The sequence below is a fragment of the Dromiciops gliroides genome, chromosome 2 (genome assembly GCF_019393635.1).
Source record: "Dromiciops gliroides isolate mDroGli1 chromosome 2, mDroGli1.pri, whole genome shotgun sequence".
Lineage (NCBI taxonomy): Eukaryota > Metazoa > Chordata > Mammalia > Microbiotheria > Microbiotheriidae > Dromiciops > Dromiciops gliroides.
In genome coordinates this window covers 193,535,196-193,556,636 of record NC_057862.1, presented here as the reverse complement: position 1 = coordinate 193,556,636, position 21,441 = coordinate 193,535,196, and the positions used below count along the sequence as shown (strand labels likewise).

Here is a 21,441-nt window from a genome sequence, read left to right as displayed (position 1 = left end):
GGAAGGAGCTGATATAATACAGCTGGGCAGAAGGAATGATGGTGGTAGCAGAGTCTGGAATGGGTTTTAGAGGAAAATATTAAGAGACAATATGGTTTCTTAACAATAAAGGTATGACTTTTGTTTCTTAATATTTTCCAGTTTGCTAAAAAAAAAGGAGGTTTTTAATATGCTTACATGCTTGTTAGAAGTACAGTTTATCTTACTGGAATCAGGACTGTTCTAGAAAATCCAGAAGGTAGTACGGTCACTAAAAATACAAGGATAGTTAATAAATATTTGTTGAACAGAAAGTCTAAGCACCTACTCTGTGCAATGCCATTCCTTTAGTACATTAGGGATTGTGATTTTTTCAATACGAATACCCTCTTCATAAGATATATATCTTCAACCTGTCACAACTGGGTAGATAGTCTTGGGGTGTTGATATGGCTGAAAAATTCATCACCTTGTAACCAATCAGGTGATGATACTTGCTTGCCAAGTTAGCCACACTGATTATCAGATGACAGTTATTCAGGCTATCACTGGGAGAGACTAGGCCTTTTTGGCCTTAAAAAATGTTTTATTACCTAAGTGTTCTTGAGTTAAAGGACCACTCACAAAATGCCCTAGCCATTTCTATTTAGCACAATTTTTTCTGATGTTTACCTCATTGTTCTTTGTGATGTGACCTCTAGAATTCTTAACAGACTGTCTAACTCTTGTAACAATTGGAATGACGCCACCTGCTGGAGACTTACTGTAGCAAAGCTCCGCCATGAGGAGAAGGCCTCTGAGGGCAAGCCATGTGGTCAAGGTCCTTAGCATCAAGAAGTGACATTTGCTCATGGGTACTGTCTATCAAGGCTACCAGCCAATCAACTTGAGGAGCCTCCCATTTCTGGGAGGGGGATATGAAGTAGGAAGTGGATGTGGGGGAAGGGGTGCTGTCTTTTTTGATTCCTTACCTCACCATGGTGGGTGGGATGATAGGGTCTCTTAGAAATAGTTAGATTTTTACCTTTCTCTTTGATCCTAATGCTCTGTAATAAATACTTAAACATTTAAATACTCTTGCTAAAGCTTATAACTTATTGGTGACCACTCATTAGATTTTAGATAGTATAGCTGGAATTTTAGCCCCTTACACTCTTAACAGACTATAAAAACTGTACTGAAATCATATGTGAAGGAAAGCCCCCGAACAGAAGACAGCTCATCCTGACTCTACCTATGCTAAGATTTCATTTCACTTCCTTTTTTACCGATGGGGTTTTCAATCCAAAAAATTGGTGACAAATGGTACATATAGACTATGTGTCCTGATTTTTTGGTTCAGAAAATATGGTCACTATATGTAAAAACAAAACTAACAAAACCAAGAATTAAATTCTAGAGAACAGTTTATATATATATATATATATATATATATATATATATATGTGTGTGTGTGTGTGTGTGTGTGTGTGTGTGTGCATATATGTATATATATATACACATATATACATACACATACACACACACACATATATACAGATATACATACATATATAATATATTGTTTGAACAAAGCCACTACTCAAATGCTGGACAGTGGAAAGGATGCTGGATTTGGAGTTAAGAGTACTTGATTTTGAATTCCCATTTTGCCTCCTACTGCCTGAATGACTCTGAATAACTCATTTAACCTCATTGGGTTCCTTAACTACAAAACTGGATTGGACTATATCAGAGGTGTCAAACACAATGTTGGCCCAGTGGGGCCAAAATGAGATTAAAGTATAACTGGGAAACACTTTAAATAAAAATACATGCAATCAGATGTGAATAATGGTAATATGTAGTTTTCTAAGTCAATGTGTGCCTGCCAGTAGCCTATGGTTTTAGTGGTTCCTATTTCTTTTTAGAGTTTGACACCAGTGGCCTAGATGACCACCTCTCAGCTCTCTTCAGCTCTAGAGCTGATAATCATGAACCCCTCTCCTCCCACAAGTAACTTCCCACAAAAAAGAGTAAAGCAAAACCACACAAAAGCATAATCAACAGCTGTATTTCACACAAGTGTTTCACATACGTTCTTCCTCAAAAACTGCCAGCCCTAGAAAACCAGGAACCAAACTGAGCAACTAAAATATGATCGCCATACTTCTTGCCTTCTCAATGGGTGGGGGAGGAGCAGAAGACAGAGAGAGAGAGAGAATTCTGAATTGAAAATGAAAAAAATTTAAATAATTAAAAAAAAAAAGATCTCATACCAGAATTTTCCAGAGGGGACAGCTGGCATAACTCCAAATAATAAGCCTAAGTCCCACACTAAAGTGTGTTGAGGCAATTAGGTAACACAATGGCTAGAGTGCTAGGCTTGGAGTCAGGAAGAACTATCTGAGATGAAATCTGGCCTCAGATACTTATTAAAGGCATGACTCTGAACAAGTCACTTGGCCTGTCTGCCTCAGTTTTCTCAAATGTAAAATAAGGATAACAGCACTTACATTACAGGGTTGTTGTGAGACTCAAATGAGGTATCTGTAAAGTGGCTAGCATAGTGCCTGGCACATAAAAGGTTCTTAAAAATGCTTGTTCCTTTCCCTCTTCCCCCTTATTTGAGGAAGTATAATTTATTCATACATAGATAAGTACTAGGTGATGACATTTCTGAATACTAAAAGTAATGTGTTGGAGAAGCACAGTAGCTAATAACATGGGACATGAACAACACAGGTAAAGAATGAGGCATATTAGTTGAAAGAAAGAGAACAAGAATAGGAAAAAACATTCATTTTGTAGCTTTTCCTATGCAGAGGGACATTTCAGAATACAAATCCTCTACTCTATGACAGCATGAAGCCAAATTGTGAAGCAAAAAGAGTTATGGGCCAAGCATTGAATACCTAAATTATGCATCTATATTTAAATGAACATCATTTACTGTTTTTCATCAAATCCAGAACACTGGTTTGTAGCAATGAAATTGGAATTGTGTGATGATGGCAATTCTACATTTTTAAATGGCAAAAAAAGTATTCTGAGTTCATAACAAGAAGAGATATATGACAATGCCAGGTTTAAAAAGATGTTTGAGTGATTATTAACTGGCTACAAGAGGAAGCTTATAAATTTGGTCACAATGGAAGTATTAATTTCAAAAACAAGCTTGCCAGAATGTCTAAAAACATGGAACCATTCCATACTACTTTAAATTGTTATTATATCCAAAATTTGTATTATTAATTTCATAGTAATAAAAGTGTTACACCCCTTAATTTTATAATGATCAATCTTGGCCATTGAGAAGAGCTGAAAATAAAATACACGTTGTAAAACATCCATAATCACACCCTTTCCCACCATGGAATTTGAAAACTCTGAAATTAAATAAAATTCAAAAGTTAGAATTGTTTTAAATTATCTTTCAATAAAATTCAACAATTATTTCAAAAACTGTTTTAAATAATTTTTGGTCTAGATAGTACTCATTTTACATTCCTTCACTATCAATGTAAATTCCACCATCTCTTGGCCTTGGCTAATCACATTAAGAGCAGGAGCCAAAACGTTAATCTTCACTGGATAATTATTAGTCCTTAGCATGAATGATAATAATGATGATTATCACTGACATTAATTCAGCACTTTAAGGCTTTTAAAATGTTTTATATACAAGATCTCACTTAACCCTCAAAACAATCTAGTAGAGGGGGTGCTGTTATTATCAGCCCCATTTTAACAATGATGCTCAGAAAGATTAAGTGAGTTTCCAAGGGCCAAACAGCTAGAAAGTATATAAGGCAGAATTCGAACCCAAGTCTAACTCCAGGTCAAATGTACCAAGTTGCATAGCTTTCCCGGTATTAACCAGGAGGACCTATACAATCTGACAGGCTACCCAACCGAAGAAAGAGACAGAAGGGAGAGAATACACAACAAGGGCAAAGCTGGTTAAGACACATCCTGAAGAATTCTACAACTGCTATGTAACCAAGTTGGATAAAGCATGTAATTAAAATTTATTTTTCACTGACATAAGTATTATTATATTGCTATATTGAACTGTTATAAAATAACTTAACATGCTTCACCTTCCCAATTATATTGTTAAATCCTTGAAGGCAGGGATTGTCAATACCTGTATCCTAGTGCCTTAAACATAGCAGGCACTGAGGGGTCACATAGTGGCCTGCTGATTTCCAATAATATTCTTTCCACTATATCATGTTGCCTCTTCTTATAGTTATTCTACATTCTGGCTAAATGACTGGGATTTAACTCACTAACACTATATCGTAACACATACATGTGAACTGATTAGCTTTCCACAAAAAATAAACTCAGTCCCACAGCTATAAATCGCGTGCTCCACTATGGTGAAGTCATCTTATAATATACACTGGTGGATTGAAGAGTACTACTTAAAAAACTCAAAGCATATGTCCATTCCAAACAGATCAACAATATCATCACCTTACACAACGGATGTCTTATATGGTCCCAAATCAAATTCTAATAACTCCTTCATAGTCCATATCAATTTCAGTCTTTTAGGGTCCTACCTCTAAAAACACCAGTCACTATTGATCTCTCCCCTTAGTCTATACCACAGATTTTTTGGTCTTGATTTCTTTTTTTTTAATTATAAAAGTATTTTATTATTTTCCAGTTACATGGAGAGATAGTTTTCAACATTTGTTTTTATAAGATTTCTAGTTCCAAATTATTCTCTCTCCCCCCCTCTCCCCAAGACAGCAAGTAATCTGATATAGGTTATATATGTACAGTAACATTAAACATATTTCTGCATTAGTCATAAGAGAAGAATCAGAGCAAAAAGGAAAAACCTCAAAAAGAAAAATAATAGCACCAAAAACAAAAGAAATAGTATAGTTCAATCTGCATCCATATTCCACAGTTCTTTTTTTTTCTGGATTTGGAGAGTCTTTTCCATCATGAGTCCTTTGGAACTATCTTGGACCATTGTATTGGTGAGAAGAATCAAGTCTATCACAGTTGATTAACACACAATGTTTATACCACAGATTTTAATGTTAGCATTTGACAATATTCAATTAAGCATTTAAATATAGGCAGTGTGATTATAAAGTAATGAAACTGACTTATGGGAAGATGGCAGGATTAATCAGTTCTAATTATCTCTACTGCAACATGTCAAGAAAAGGAAGCCAGAAAAAAATAGCAAAAATTTGAAAAGAGTGACCAAAAAACATCAAATCACTCTCTGCTAGCAGCTTTAGTAGAAAAGGATGGAACTCATAAGCTTTAAACAGTCTCCTGCTGTAATATTTGGGAAGGAGAAATGGAGACAGCAGGAGGGAATCCAAAGGGACATGAATGAGGACACTACCTCACAGGAACAGTGGCACCAATAGTGGTTAAGTGTTGGATTTGCAGTCAAAGGACCTTGATGTTCTGTTGCTGGACATACAGTCCAAGGAGATCACTGACAAAAAGAAAGGTCCAGGGGCGGTTAGGTGGCAAAGTGGATAGAGCACTGGCCCTGGAGTCAGGAGTACCTGAGTTCAAATCCGGCCTCAGACACTTAACACTTACTAGCTGTGTGACCCTGGGCAACTCACTTAACCCCAATTGCCTCACTAAAAATAAATAAATAAATAAATGAAAAGTCCTACATGCACCAAAATATTCACAGCAGAGAGAGTGAGTGAATGTGTGTGTGTGTGTGTGTGTGTGTGTGTTAGCCAAGAACTGGGATCAAAGTAGATACACATTGATTGGGAAATAGTGAAACTGGTACATAAATGTAATAAAATTACTATGCTGTAACAAATAATGAATAAAATGAAAAAAGAGAAGCTTAGAAAAAGATCTATATGAACTGCTGCAAAGTGAAGTAAATAGGGCCAGGAAAACAAAACACACAGTGACTACATCTTAAATGTAAAGAAACATCACAAAATAATAAAAAATAAATGTTGAAAAATTATAAAGAATAAGCCTATGGATAGAGCACCGGCCCTGGAGTCAGGAGTACCTGAGTTCAAATCTGACCTCAGACACTTAACACTTACTAGCTGTGTGACCCTGGGCAAGTCACTTAAACTCAACTGCCTCACTAAAAAATAAAAAATAAAAATAAAAAATAAAAATAAAAAGAATAAGCCTGGCCCCAAAAGACAAGATATGAGAAGACCTCTTCCCCTACTTTGCAGAGCTGGAGAAGTCACAGATGCATAATAACACATATAATGTCAGGTATTTTTTCAGTGAATTGTTCAGTTATTTTTTCTCTTCCTACATTTTTAAAAAATTATTTCATATAAAGGATGGCTATCTGGAAAGGAGGTTATAGGGGAAAACCAGGCAATGTGAAGACAATAAAAAGTCACTTTTAAAAAAAGATATGGGGCAGCTAGGTGGCGCAGTGGAAAGAGCACTGGCCTTGATTCAGGAGAACCTGAGTTCAAGTGTGGCCTCAGACACTTGATATTTACTAGCTGTGTGACCTTGGGAAAGTCACTTAACCCTCATTGCCCTGCAAAAAAGGAAAAAAAAAAAAAGAGATGTATTTTCTGCCTCTTAACTTTCCTTCAAATCTCAGCTAAAATCCCACCTTCACCAAGAACCTATTCCTTATCTTCCTAAACACTTGTGTTTTCCTTTTGTTATTATCTCTAATATATCCTGTATGTATATATCTTGTATATAGTTACTTTCACGTTTTCTCCCCATCATACTGTGAGCTCTTTGAGAGCAAGGACTGTCTTTTTGTTTTTGTTTTTGTATTCCCATTATTTATCACAGTGCTGAGCACACAGTTAAGTGCTTAATAAATGTTTGTTAACTTACTGACTTGACACTTACCTTAAGAGGTCAGAAAGACCTGTCAGTGAAGGAGAGAGAGAAGGAATTAACAGATACATATGATATTAAGCCTAAGAGCTATTGTCAACGTTTACTTCTTAGTGTCATAGGCAGAAACGAGGAGGCAGAAAGTTCTAGGAATGAGGAGAACAGCCAGTGAAAATGCCCTGATTCCTAAGATGGAGTGTCTTGTTTAAGGAGGCCGGTGTCATTAGATCACAAATTACACAGGAAGGAGTTAAGATATGATATGAAAGATAGGAAAGAGCCAGGTTATGAAGGGCTTTAAAAGCCAAACAGAATTTTATATTTGACCCTAGAGGTAATAGGAAGTCACTGGAGTTTACTGAGTGGTCAGTAAACATAGTTAATCACTTTAACAACTGAATTAAGAAAGTAAGGGGGGGAAGTATAGATCTATATAACATTGTTGCATATTTAAAAGGAATAACAACTTGTACCTAGCAGATCTGCAGTTTCATATGCAATCATCTTTTTTTAGTATACTATGTTATGGAAATGCTTATTTTATTCCTTAAATTAAAAATAAAATAAATTTTTAAAAAAGAATGGACCTTGACAAAAAAGGAAAATAATAAATGTTGGAAAAGCTGCGGAAAAATTGGAATACTAATGCATTGTTGGTGTAGCTGTGAACTGATCCAACCATTCTAGAGAACAATTTGGAACTATGCCCAAAGGGCTATAAAGCTGTGCATATCCTTTGACCCAACAATACCACTATTAGGTCTTTTTCCCAAAGATATCATAAAAAAGGGAAAAGGTCCCACATGTACAAAAATATTTATAGCTGCTCTTTTTGTGGTGGCAAGGAATTGGAAATTGAGGGGATACCCATCAACTGGGAATGGCTGAACAAATTGTGGTATATGAATGTAATGGAATACTATTGTGCTGTAATAAATGATGAGCAGGCCGATTTCAGAGAAACCTGGAAGGACTTACATGAACTGATGCTGAGAGAGAAGAGCAGAACCAGGAGAACATTGTACACAGTGTCAACAACATTGTGTTTTCATCAACTGTGATAGACTTGACTCTTCTAAGCAATACAATGGTCTAAGATAGTTCCAAAGGACTCATGATGGAAAATGCTCTCAAAAAAAAAAAAAAAAAGGACTGTGGAATATGGACGCCGATTGAACTATACTATTTCTTTTGTTTTTGGTGCTGTTGTTTTTCTTTTTTGAGGTTTTTCCTTTTTGCTCTTATAACATGACTAATGCAGAAATATGTTTAATGTTATTGTACATACATATTGTACATAACCTATATCTGATTACCTGCTGTCTTGGGTGAGGGGAGGGAGGGAGAAAAATTTGAAATTGGAAATCTTATAAAAAAAATATTGAAAACTATCTCTACATGCAACTGGAAAATAATAAAATACTTTTATTAAAAAACAAAGAAAAGAAAATTATCTCCAAATCCAGAAAAAAGAACTGTGGAATCTAGATGCAAATTGAACCACACTATTTCTACTTTTTTTTTCTTTTTTGAAGTTTTTCCCTTTTGTTCTGATTCTTCTTTCACAGCATGACTAATGCAGAAATACGTTTAATGTGATTGTACATATATAACCTATATAAGATTGCTTTCTGTCTTGGAGAGGGGAGGGAAGGAGAAAAATTTGGAACTAGAAATCTTATAAAAACAAATGTCGAAAACTATCTCTACATGTAACTAGAAAATAATAAAATGCTTTTATGATTAAAAAAAAAGAATAGGGGCAGCTAGGTGGCACAGTGGTTAGAGCACCGGCCCTGGATTCAGGAGGACCTAAGTTCAAAGCTGGCCTCAGACACTTAACTAGCTGTGTGACCCTGGGCAAGTCGCTTAACCCCACAATTGCCTCACCAAAAAAAAAAAAGAAAGAAAGAAAGAATAGACTTGACCAGGAGAGACTTGGGGCAGGGAGACTACTGCAATAATTCAGTCATGAGTTGATGAAGGCCTGCACCAGAGTTGTGGCAGTGTCAGAGGAGAAAGGGGCATATTCCAAAGATGTTGCCAAGTTAAAATGGACAGGCATTGTTAACATGGAAGTGAGCAACAGTGAGGACTCAAAGTTGATACCTGCATCATAAACCTGGGTGACTAAGAGGATGGTAGTACCCTCCACTGAAATAGGAAAAGATAAGGAAATGGGAGGGCTTGGAGTTGAGGGGTGGCACAGGAGAAGATAACGAGTTCAGTTCTGAACATGTTGAGTTTAAGATGACTACAGAATATCCAGTTTGAGATGCCCAATAGACAGCTGAAGATGGGATTCTGGAGGTTAGAATAAAGACAGGACTTACCAGCATAGAGATGATAACTGATGGGAACTGAAAAGATCAGCAAGGAATAGAGGGGAAAGGGAAAAGGGCCCAGGACAAAGCCTTGGGGGACATCCATGGTTATCAGATAGGACCTGGATGAAAATCTAGCAAAGGAGATTGAGAAGGATCAGTGTGATAGGCTGGAGAAGAGCAACAATAGAGTAGTGTCACAGAAACCTAGAGAGAATTTCAAGTGTGCCCCATGCTCCAATATTTTGTCCTTAGTCTCTTTTGTCCCACCCTTTCCCCCTAAGCAATCTCATTCTCTCACATAGGCAGGACTCCCAAATTTCTAATTCCAGCCTTGACCTCTTTACTGAGCTACAGATCTGTAATTCCAACTACCCAAAGACATCTTTACCTGCATCTCCCTCCAGTACCTCAAAGTGAACACTTAAAGACCTGAGCTTATCTTTCCCCTAAACATCCTTCTATTTTGGGCAGCCAAACAGCAATCCCCCTGACCATCGATATTCAGTAATTCGGAGTTATCTTTAACCTTTGTCTCTCTCATCTCTCATATCCAATGAAGTACCAAGTCATAGGATCATAAATTTTGAACTGGAATAGATCTCAAAGGTTACCAAGTCCAATCCTCTCACATTAAAGTTGAGGAAACTGAGGCTAGGAAGGGCAATTAATATGCTTAAGGCCATACTGATGGTAGAAGTGCAAGAATTTAGATCCTGGTCCTCTAACTCTCTTTCCACTATACCACGGCTATCTGTTCTGCAAGGTTAAGAAGGGAGAACAACAGAGGTAATCTGAAAGCAACTACAGGTCTCGTGAGAGACTGTAAATGTCATCCAAGGACCAACCTGGCTAAGTATAGAGAAGCTCATTGACAGATGGTCCACAAGGTAACAAATACTTCAACCACAAACATTCTCAAAGTCTTTCTAATATGACAAAAAGGAGGTACAACAGATGGAAGACACAAACTATTTCAATGTTCAATAATGTATTATAAAACTTATCTTAAGAATACTAAGGGGGCAGCTAGGTGGCACAGTGGATAAAGCACCGGCCCTGTATTCAGGAGTATCTGAGTTCAAATCTGCCCTCAGACACTTGACACTTACTAGCTGTGTGACCCTTGACAAGTCACTTAACCCCCATTGCCCCGCCCCCCCCCCCCAAAAGAACACTAAAACCTGTGACGGTGTTGAATTAGAAAGTACCATTTGGGGTAGAATCTTCTTCATTTATTGGACAGCAAATACTCTCTCCTCCATATAAAACACTTTTCTAATCCAACACAACAAAAAATTCTTAAAGCAGGAGCTATATAGGGGGCAGCTAGGTAGTGCAGTGGATAGAGCACCGGCCCTGGAGTCAGGAGGACCTGAGTTCAAATCCAGCCTCAGGCACTTGACACTTACTAGCTGTGTGACCCTGGGCAAGTCACTTAACCCCAATTGCCTCACCAAAACAAAACAAAAAAACCAGAAGCTATATAGAACTTTCAGTAGGATAAAGTTATATTTAAAAAGAAATCGATCCAAGTTAAAATTATCTAGTTTAGCTAAAAAAAAACTAGGAATATCTGTCCTAATCTTTCAGTAGTGGCAGTGCAACTTCAATTGAAAAGTAAAAGGCTGAAAATGAATGGAAAAAATGATAAACTTTTTTCCCTCAGCCATAAAGTACCTTTTTTCTTCCCCCACCACCAACATACAAAGGAAAAAACCAAACAACCCTATAAGAAATGATGACCAGTAGCTACTTAAAGGCATGCTTCCTCATACAAGAATCTACTTCCAGTTTTCAAAATTAGCTGATTTAACTATCCCAAATTCAACACAGATGATGCCATCCCCTTCTACTCAACTCTCCTCAAAATTTACACCTGAAGCAGAGTATGATTCAACTGCCTTACATATATATAAATTTTGCACTTAGAAACACTGGCACTAACCTCAGCTCTGTTAACCGCCAGTAATAAAAGAAACATATGATCACTTACAGCTAGTATTTTATCTTTTATAATGCAGTTTAACTCACAATAACCCGGGGAAGTAGATGAGAATAAGAATATTTGCTGTATTTTACAGATAAGGAAACTGAGTTTCAAAAAAAGATTGACCAATGTCATACTACTGGTAAATATTTTCTACAGTAAAAAATGTTTCATAAGTTTAACTAAAAAAAAAAAGTTTAGACATTATTCCTCAAGAAAACATTTTTTTTTATTCATTTACCTAAAACACAGACACACACAAAACAGATGATGATTTTGCTAAACAGAAAGCTAGGCTTTTAAGCACTGACTAAGCAAGTACTTCCTTACAGGCAAATTACAAATTTGCACATCTGGCCTACCAGTTAAGTAAAGGATATTACTATTTTTATGGCTGTCTAAGGAGAAAATTTGAGTTCTACCTAGTATGTATCTTAGTCTTTAACAAAACACTATCTCAGGGGACTGCTAGGTGGCGCAGTGGATAAAGCACCAGCTCTGGATTCAGGAGTTCCTGAGTTCAAATCCGACCTCAGACACTTGATACTTACTAGCTGTGTGACCCTGGGCAAGTCACAACCCCCATTGCCCCGCAAAACAAAAAACAACAACAAAAAAAACCCCCACCATCTCCAAGATCCTTGAAAGATGGAATCCTGGGGCAGCGAGATGGCACAGTGGATAAAGCACAGGCCCTGGATTCAGGAGGACCCAAATTCAAATCCAGCCTCAGACACTTGACACTTACTAGCTGTGTGACCTTGGGCAAATCACTTACCTCTCACTGTCCCGCAAAAAAAAAAGAAAAGAAAAAAAAGAAGAAATCATCAAACGAAAAAGAAGACAACAAATCCTAAATCATAGAGTTGCTAAATTACATAACTTTGTCCAAACTATGAGGAAGTGCTTTTTGTCAATCAAATGAACAAGCCTTTATTGAGTGTCAGGAAGCTTCCTAGCCATAAAGTTCCAGGAATGAGAGTATTCGGGGGAAAAAGAAGTAGTCAAAATTGTCAAATGCTACCGACAGAAGAAAACTAAGAAAAGTTAAGTAGATTTAATAGTATAGATCCCAGGGCAGCTAGGTGTCGCAGTGGATAAAGCACCAGCCCTGGAGTCAGGAGGACCTGAGTTCAAATCCAGCCTCAGACACTTGACACTTACTAGCTGTGTGACCCTGGGCAAGTCACTTAACCCTCATTGCCCCCCCAAAAATAAAAATTAAATAACACACCTATTAAAAAAAATAGTATAGATCTCCCAACTTGCCATCTTCTCCTTCCATGCATTTACCTAGGTCATTTTCCATTCCTAGTATACAAACCTTTCTCACCTCTACCTTTCAGAATTTTCTTCCTTAAAGATTCAGTTCATGGGGAAGCTAGGTGGCACAGTGGATAGGGCAACATCCCTGGAGTCACAAAGACCCGAGTTCAAATCCAGCCTCAGACACCTGATACTTACTAGCTGTGTGACCCTGGACAAGTCACTTAACCCCAACTGCCTCACCAAAAAAAAAAAAAACACACCACAATTCGGTTCAGGTGCTACATGTGTAGTATACATGTATGTATACTACACATATACATAGACATACACACATACTCACTATATATACTATATAGTCTTCTTTGTTTTTCTGGTTTAAAAAAAGTAGTTCTCTCTCCTCCAGTGATACTAGAATTCTTTACCTGTATCTCTCTTTGCCCTCAATAATCCCCTACTTTGAAATATATTTATCTGTATTTATGTCATATCCCACTCCCCTCATAATGTAAACTCCTTGAGAGCAGGGATGGTGTAATTTTTTGGGGGGGGGCAGGGCAATGGGGGTTAAGTGACTTGCCCAGGGTCACACAGCTAGTAAGTGTCAAGTGTCTGAGGCTGGATTTGAACTCAGGTACTGAATCCAGGGCTGGTGCTTTATCCACTGTGCCACCTAGCCGCCCCGATGGTGTCATTTTTATCTTTGTATTTCTATGCTATGCACAAAGCAAGTGCTTATTAAATGTTGTTGAAGCATCAACATTTTTAAAACTTAACTTTATGATGGAATTTTTTTGAAACTATATTATATAAGTCATAGCCTTCTTAAACAAAGCATATGGAAAATAATTTAGTCTTTATGACTCAGGATCAGAATTATAAACAATTATTGTATTCTTCAATAATAAATAGTGAGGCCCTCAGTACCACTGAGGTGTATAGGGCTATTTGACTCTATACTATTACATGCCTTATCTTCTATTTTCCAGTAGAGTTTTCCTTCTGATATCTGCCTCTAGGAATAAAGTCCATCTTTCCCCCTCTGATTTGGTATAAGCTGGGAAACCAAATAGCAATACATGAAACAGTGCCTAATAGAATAGCTATTGTTATTGTTGTTGTTCAGTCATTTAATCTGTAAGATGACATGACTGGTAAAGGAAGTAAATTTGAGTGCATGGATTTTGTCACATCATTTTGGCTGCCCAGGCCTTTTTTTCTTCCTGGTTCTGATATATGCTCTAGGCTAGATAGGATAAAGGTGTTACTGTTCCTAAGGTAACTCTGAAACAACAACAAAAAAAACCCAGTAGTTATCTACAAAAAGAGGAAAGTCCCAAAAATGTTTATGTAAAGCTGCATACCAGGGTCAGGGAGGAAGAAGTGGACTAGTGGCACATTATCAGTGAAGCAGGAGTAACAAAAGTCAGTCTGAATCCAAAAAGTACACTTACAACAATGACAATCATATGAACCAGCAAGTGACCACATGCCACAAATTCCTTAAAGAGAACTTCTAGGGCTGATAAATACATAAGTCATAGGGTGGTACTTTATGTCAGAGCTTCTTAAACCTTTTCCACTCAAGACCTCTTTTCGCCTGCGAAATTTTTGTGACCCCTGATATAGAGGTATATAAAATAGGTATACAAATCAAACATTTACTGCCAAGTTTTCACACACAGCCCCCACAGTCAGTTACACAACTCCATATGGGGGTTTAAGTTTAAGAAGCTGGAATTGATATAACCACTTTAATTATGTGCCTGTGGTTGGAAAAGGGGCAGCTACATTTATTCCAATATTTGCTGATTTTCTATAAATAAGGATTATAAAACATACGTAATCATATATGCTTTGACAAGCATAATGATGAAGAATATTGCATAAGCACCATATACCCTAGGCAAAAATCTGGCCTAAGTAGTGGCAAGCCTAGAAAAAATTTAAAATACTATATTAGGCCATCAAACATATTTGTAATACTGAGACTTCCCAGGAAACTATGGATAATAATGCCCAGATTTTAAATTCATCAGGCATTTTCTAGTATGGACCAGAATGGTAAATCATATTTTTACTCCTAGTTTGACAGTAACTGCATTATACAGGATGGGCCTCACTATACACTCCAAAGACCAGCTTCCAGGAAGAAGACTATACAGAATGGTGTCTCTGTTAATATTTGCAATACCTTGTTTCTAAGAAGCTCAAAGTGCATTCATCACATGGGTTGAGGTGAACCACTGGTTCAGAAACTACCTTCACTTCTTCAACTTTCCCTCTCCCCAGTCATCAATTACATCTTGATGAGGTGACAAGCAGAGGAAAAATGACTACTTTTCTATGGACCAACCAGTGTTTTCCTTCAACTTTCTCTATGAATCACTCTTCCCTTTCCAACTTGTCTACTTAAAGCTATAATAACTAATAGCCACGGTGGAAAGGGTCAAGAGAGAGGCAAGGGAAGCTTTAAACATTTCCCCCAAAACTTCATCCTTTTGGGGAAAGTTTTCCACCACCTCCCCCAATCCAGAATTTGGGAAATTATCTCCTAATCCTCTCTCTTTGTATGCCAGCATCAAAGCTATCAGTTTTCTAAGGAGCATTTTCTTGCTTCACCGGACCCACCCTCCCTCTCTCTCTCTCTCTCCCTCCCTCCCTCCCCCCCCCTCTCTCTCTCCTTTTTTTTTTTTGCGGGGCAATGAGGGTTAAGTGACTTGCCCAGGGTCACACAGCTAGTAAGTGTCAAGTGTTTGAGGCTGGATTTGAACTCAGGTCCTCCTGAATCCAGGGCCGGTGTTTTATCCACTGCGTCAACTAGCTGCCCCCATCAGACTCTCTTAATTTGGACAAGTTCAAAAGCAGGGCGCAGGGCGCTTAAGATTGGTATACACTACTGCCAACGAATGTGTACACACATACACACACACTACTATTGGGTGTACACTACTGCACGAGTGTATCCTTACACTACTAGTGTATATACACGCTTAAACTGGGTGTAGACCACTGCACATAAGTGTATCCTTACGTTGCTATGTGTGTACACACACGCCCTCCCAAAGAAAAGAAAAGGAATTGTTAACCCGCGGCTCTCCGTCCTCTCTAGCGGGGATCGCACCGGCTCACGCCCTGCTCCCAGGCCCGGGCCAGACGAGGATGACCAGACTCTCCCCACCTCCTGCACTTCCCGGTCCCTCCCCGCCTTCCTTCTCCTCCTCCCCCTCTCCCTCAACACCGGCGCTTCTTCCCCTTCATTTTTCTTCTCTCAATATTCGTGTCTCCACTATTTTCTTTTTCCAGTCACACGCAGCTTCTCCTCTCCCAAAACCTTCCCCGGCAAATCCCCCCGGCCTCGTCCCCGGGGCCCAAGTCCAGGTCCTCACAACTCACCAAGAAACTTCGCCGCCCTTCCCCTTCCAATCCTCCACAACCCGGACTTGGCCAAAGATGAGCTTTAGGGCCGCGTCCCTCTGACGCATGCGTACTCAGAGCCCTCCACATTCCCCCCCACTCCGCCCCCGCAGCAGGCGCCTGCGCAGTTCCCCAAATAGGACACCTCCTACCAGAACACACCCCAGGGGCTACAGCCAATCAGAGTACAGGAGAGGGAGGTTTAAACCTTGTCACCCAAGGAAAAGAGCTAGTTCCCGAGCTGGTTGTGGATTTAAGAAGGAGTGGGTTGCTATATGTAAAGTTCTTTTTCCAATAGTTCTGTTTCTTTTCCCCCCTAATGTTTTGTGAAACCAGATGCAGGTGTAACTGCGATCTAAAAACAACACAGATCCAGGTTTGGTAAGAATTCAACAAGCACTTACTTGGCGAGTCAGACTTTGTAACTGAGGATAAGAAGATAAAACAAAAACAAGCCAGTCCCTGCCCTTAAGGAAATTACGTTGCTACTTGTACACAGAATTGTAAAATGAGGTGGCCTTGAACTAGATGACCCCTAAGGATCCTTCTAGCTGTAAATCAATGCTCCTAAGTAAATATGTGTATTATACAATATGATAAATAATATATTGTAATAATATGTAATATGATGTGATACAGCATAATATGTAACAAATAATATAATCAATATAATATAATATGCAAAGTTTTTCCACAATTTTTCACCACATCCTGGTAAATAAATACTCATCACTTTACACTTGGGCTATTGCCTTCTTGTTAGTCTCCCTGCCTCAAGTCTCTCTGGCCTTACTGCTTACCAAGGCGAACCTCTCCACTTGCTCAAGTGATCCCACTCCATCCTCTTTCCTTCAACAGACCATCTTCCTGTCATACCCACTCTCTCACTTATTTTCAATCTCTCCCTTTCTAACTGGTTCTTTGCCTACTGCCTGTAAACATGTCCAAGTCTCTCTCATCCTGAAAAAAAAACAAAACAAAATCCTTACTTGGGGAATAATGCACACATTCAGTTGGTTATAGAAATATATCTTACCCTACAGAGACATAAGAGGAAAGGGGATAAGAAGGGGGGGGGTGTCAGAAGTGAAACACTTTTGAGAAGGGATAAGGTGAAAGGAAAGAGAGAGAAGGATAAACCAGGGAAATAGAAGTGGAGGGAAATATAGTTAGTAATCATAACTGTAAATTGTTACAGCAAGTTTCTTGGATAAAGACCTCATTTCTCAAATATATAAAATACTGAGTTAAGTTTATAAGAATACAAATCATTCCCCAATTGATAAATGGCCAAAGGATATTAGCAGGCAGTTTTCAGAGGAAGAAAACAAAGCTATCTGTATTCACATGAAAAAATACCCACATCAACCGGGGAATGGCTGAACAAGTTGTGGTATATGAATGTAATGGAATACTATTGTTCTATAAGAAATGATGAGCAAGCAGATTTCAGGAAAAAACCCTGAAAAGACTTAAGTGCTGAGTGAAGTGAGCAGAACCAGAAGAACATCTTATATCAATTACAACTTCTCAGCAATACAATGATCCAAGACAATTCCAAAGGACTCATGATGAAAGATGCTCTCCACATCAGAGAAGGAACTGTGGAATCTGAATGCAGATTGAACCATACTATATTCACTTAAAAAAAAATTTCTTTTTTGAGGTTTTTTCCTTTTGTTCTGATTCTTCTTTCACAACATGACTAATGTGGAAATGTGTTTAATGAAATTGTACATATATAACCTATATCAGATTGCTTGCTGTCTTGGCGAGGGGGGAGGGAAGGGAGGGAGGTCACCTGTAGAAAAAAATACCCTACAAATAATTTATAATGTATATGTAACTTAAAATATAGATACTATCCTATAGGATATGGGATGTTAATGGATCCCACAGTGGATTTTCAGATAGTAAAGCAAGAGTATTCACATTTGTAAAATATTGAAATAAGATTTTTCTCATTTGTGTTTCTGTGACAAATTAGTCAACAAGCATTTATTAAGTACCATACAAAGATCTGGGGATACAAAGAAAGGCAAGTGCTGGTACTTGCCCTGAAGGATTTGCCATTCTAATAGGGGAGACAACATTAAAACAACTATATAGGAGCAGCTAGGTGGCGCAGTGGATAAAGCACTGGCCCTGGATTCAGGAGGACCCGAGTTCAAAGCGGGCCTCAGACACTTGACACTTACTGGCTGTGTGACCCTGGGCAAGTCACTTAACCCCTAATTGCCTCTCAAAAAAACCCAAAAAAACAAAAACAACTATATAAATATAAAGTATAGGGGCAGCTAGATGGCGTAGTGGATAAAGCACCAGCTCTGGATTCAGGAGAACCTGAGTTCAAATGTGGCCTCAGACACTTGACACTTACAAGCTGTGTGACCCTGGGCAAGTCACTTAACCCAGAAAAAAAAACACCTCATCAAACTTTAATATTAATTAATTTGAGAAGTATCTTGACCCTAGGAAACAAGGTCACCCCTGAAACCAGAATAACCTAGGTTCAAGTCCTGCTTCTGATACATACTAGCCTTAGGCAAGTAACTCATCCTCTAAATTACCCTCTAGGGACTTCTCTAAGATTGTAAATTGCACAGGAATTTCCTAATACAACATCCATCAGGTCTAACCAGTATTTGAACCAAGAACCTCTTTAACAACGTACCTAAGAAGTGGTCATCCAGTCTTTGTTTGCATGTCTCAGCATGACCCTATGATAGAAGATAGCCCATTCTCCTTTTGGACAGCTCTTATTCTTTGGAAATTTTTCCTTATATCAAATCTAAATTCGACTCTTTGCAATTCCCCCCTTGCTCCTAGTTCTACACTGTGGCATCAAAAGGAACAAATACAATCTCTTTTCCACACAACAGCCCTATATATATCCTTGAAGATAATAGCCATCAGATCACTTCTAAATGCTTTCTTCTTTTGACTTCCCCAGACCTTTCAGCCAATTCTCATAATGCATATACTGGAGACTCTTCGCCAGCCTTATGGCCTCATATCAACTTATTCTTCCTAAAATGTGGTGTCCAAAATTGAACACAGCACTTCAGATGTGGTCTAACTGAAACAGGATACAATGGAACTATTGTGTTCCTAGTCTTGAACACTAATGTCTCTCAATGAAGCCCCTGAGATCGAATTGGCCTTTCAAAGCAAGATTTCAAAAACCTCTCTTGTCAGTCAAATTTGAGTGTACTTTATACTACACCCTCAGTCCTAAGTTTTTCTTAGTTTGTTTTTGGGGGGAATTTAAGAGGTCATCAAGAAGTTCAGAAATCAGAGAGCAGAAAGATATCCTCAGATAAGGTTCCACAGTAGGAAAGAAAAAGATTTCTAGTTTGTTTACAGAAAAGTCATTCCATGCCCTCCTGTTCTGATGAGCTTAGTGTTAACTTGGCTTCACATTCCATAAAATGTACAATCAGATTGTTTATCCCTCTGTCAGTACCACGAGTCATTAATGTTTTCCCTCCTCAAATTAATCTTGTATTTACTCATCTGTGTAAGATGAGCTTATACAGCTCTTTTAGGACAGGGACTGATATATTTTTGAATTTGAATTTTCCTACTATGCCTAATATGTACAAGCAGAGGCACAGCACCTCGTGCTTAGAAGGCATGTCCAAAACAAAACTCAGCAAAGGGTTCAGCACTTCCTAAGACTATGCAGTCTCTTTTCATTACACCACTGCAGCCACTCTATCTTTCAAAAAAGACCTGCAGAGACCATGCCACGGAGAAGCTAAGCCACTTATACCTGTATTCCCTAGGGCAATGTAATCTCTTCTCTACTTTTCACCCTCTTACTTGTTACTGCTGCGGCTAGCTCCCTGTTTTCCATACTGCCCCTTTCTGATGTGGGATGGAATTACAGTCAAATTCATCTTCAGTTATCCCAAAAGAATTACAAGACTCAGTTACTCAGTTTCCCAAGTTTTATTGAAAGACTGTTGACCACAGGGAGAGAACCAAAAGAAATATAGAAAGGTTTCTCTCAAATAAGGGAAGATAGAAAGTTATATTTATAGTATGGATAAATTGATTATCAATCTCATTATAATAATCTCCACTTTAGGAAGGTACAGGGGAGGGTCTATCCTAATTTGGAGTTCCTGGGATCCTAAACCAACCCCCAAGATGGGTACTTTTTTCTGTGGAGGTGTGTTTTGGAGGTTTACACATCATAAGGTGAATCTGCTGACAGATTTGGCCTTTTCTGTGCAAGTCTCTTTCTGATTCCCATGGCTAGTTTCAAAACATCTTCATTTTTCATTTATTCTTAGTTTGAGTTTCTATAGCCTGTCAATGTATCATTGTTATAGTCTAAGGTCTTCATGGCCTGGCTCCTTATGTTCCCGTTACGGATACGGATCCTTACTAATAAGTTATCCATTAAATGGGGTCTGAATTCCTTTTAGAGCTCATATCTGAATTAGAGCTTGGGTCTTAAATTTTTCTTTTAACCCCTTTTTTGCCTCCTACATCATTTCTACCTCTTGTTCTGAGAGCTGGAATCAAATTTACACTTTACAAGGTCTCTGGAAAGCATATGTTAATCCATAAATTCCTTCTTGGCTACCACTCAGAAACATATATGGTCTCTCCTGTTGGAATGTAAAACTCTTTGGGGAAAGAACTTTCTTACTTTTGAATTTGTATCCCCATTCCCCATTACTTACTTAGCACAATGATATCTAGGAAGCCTCCATCAATACTTTTTCTTTCATTTGTTCCGACCAAAACCTTCTTTCTTCAAACCCTTTCTATATCTGTTAAGGCAACTATCACCCTGACTCAAATCTCTTTCACAGGGAAAAAAAAGAAACCGGGAAGCCTCTCTGGGCAAAGAAACCAAGCTTTATCAAGAGAAACAAAGGTACGGTCTTTAGTCCTCCTATTATGGTCTGAGACACCAAGATAGAGAATTCACAGATATTTATAGGTCTCTTTATTCATGTATGGTGCAACAATGCCTTCTAGAAGCTGATTTGGGTAAGATTACATTTAACAGGTCACTATGTCCTAACTTTGTGATGTTCTGACGTTATACATTCCATGATGTCTCAATCAGCCCTTTACAGGACTTTCCTACTTTCTCATTTTAATCTAAAGATTAATATATAGGCATGAATATTATGGTGACGTATGTAAGATACATACCTTAAAATGATTTAGTTACACTTCTAAGTTTAATTAGCACAGGAATTTCCTGGGACTACATCATTACATAAAGTTACTTTTTAGCTGGGACTATGTTTTTACTATAAACCACAACTATTTCTTATCCTAATGATTATAGCAGAAAAAAGATTAGCAAGGCAATACAGAGCAAAACACTAAAGGCATTGATTATTGGTCCTTTTCCTTTCAATTCCCCCCTTTAATCATTTTCTCAGTTTATTGAGAATTGGATTGATTACAGGCTAAGCATAACATAATTCTATAGAGGCCAATCCTCTGTAGACCACACAAAACCAGAATGGGCAATCCGCTACCAAGGTGCAAAATTACAGAAAGTTTTTGTCTGCAACAATGGCTGGTGACTTTTAGCTCAGGTGACTCTAGATGAGTTGAGGGATGAAAAGGCAAGAGATGCTGAAACATAAGGTTTAGTAGGAA

General features: G+C 38.2%; 1 protein-coding gene across 1 annotated transcript in view; it reads right to left on the bottom strand.

Moving 5' to 3' along the window:
• SNAP23 (synaptosome associated protein 23) overlaps positions 1-15,897 on the bottom strand; it is a 47,701-nt gene extending 31,804 nt beyond the window's left edge. Inside the window, exon 1 of the mRNA XM_043981682.1 lies at positions 15,784-15,897. The gene's annotated coding sequence lies outside the window, so the exon portion shown is untranslated. The remainder of the gene's footprint in view (positions 1-15,783) is intronic.
• Between the last annotated feature and the right edge of the window lie 5,544 nt (positions 15,898-21,441).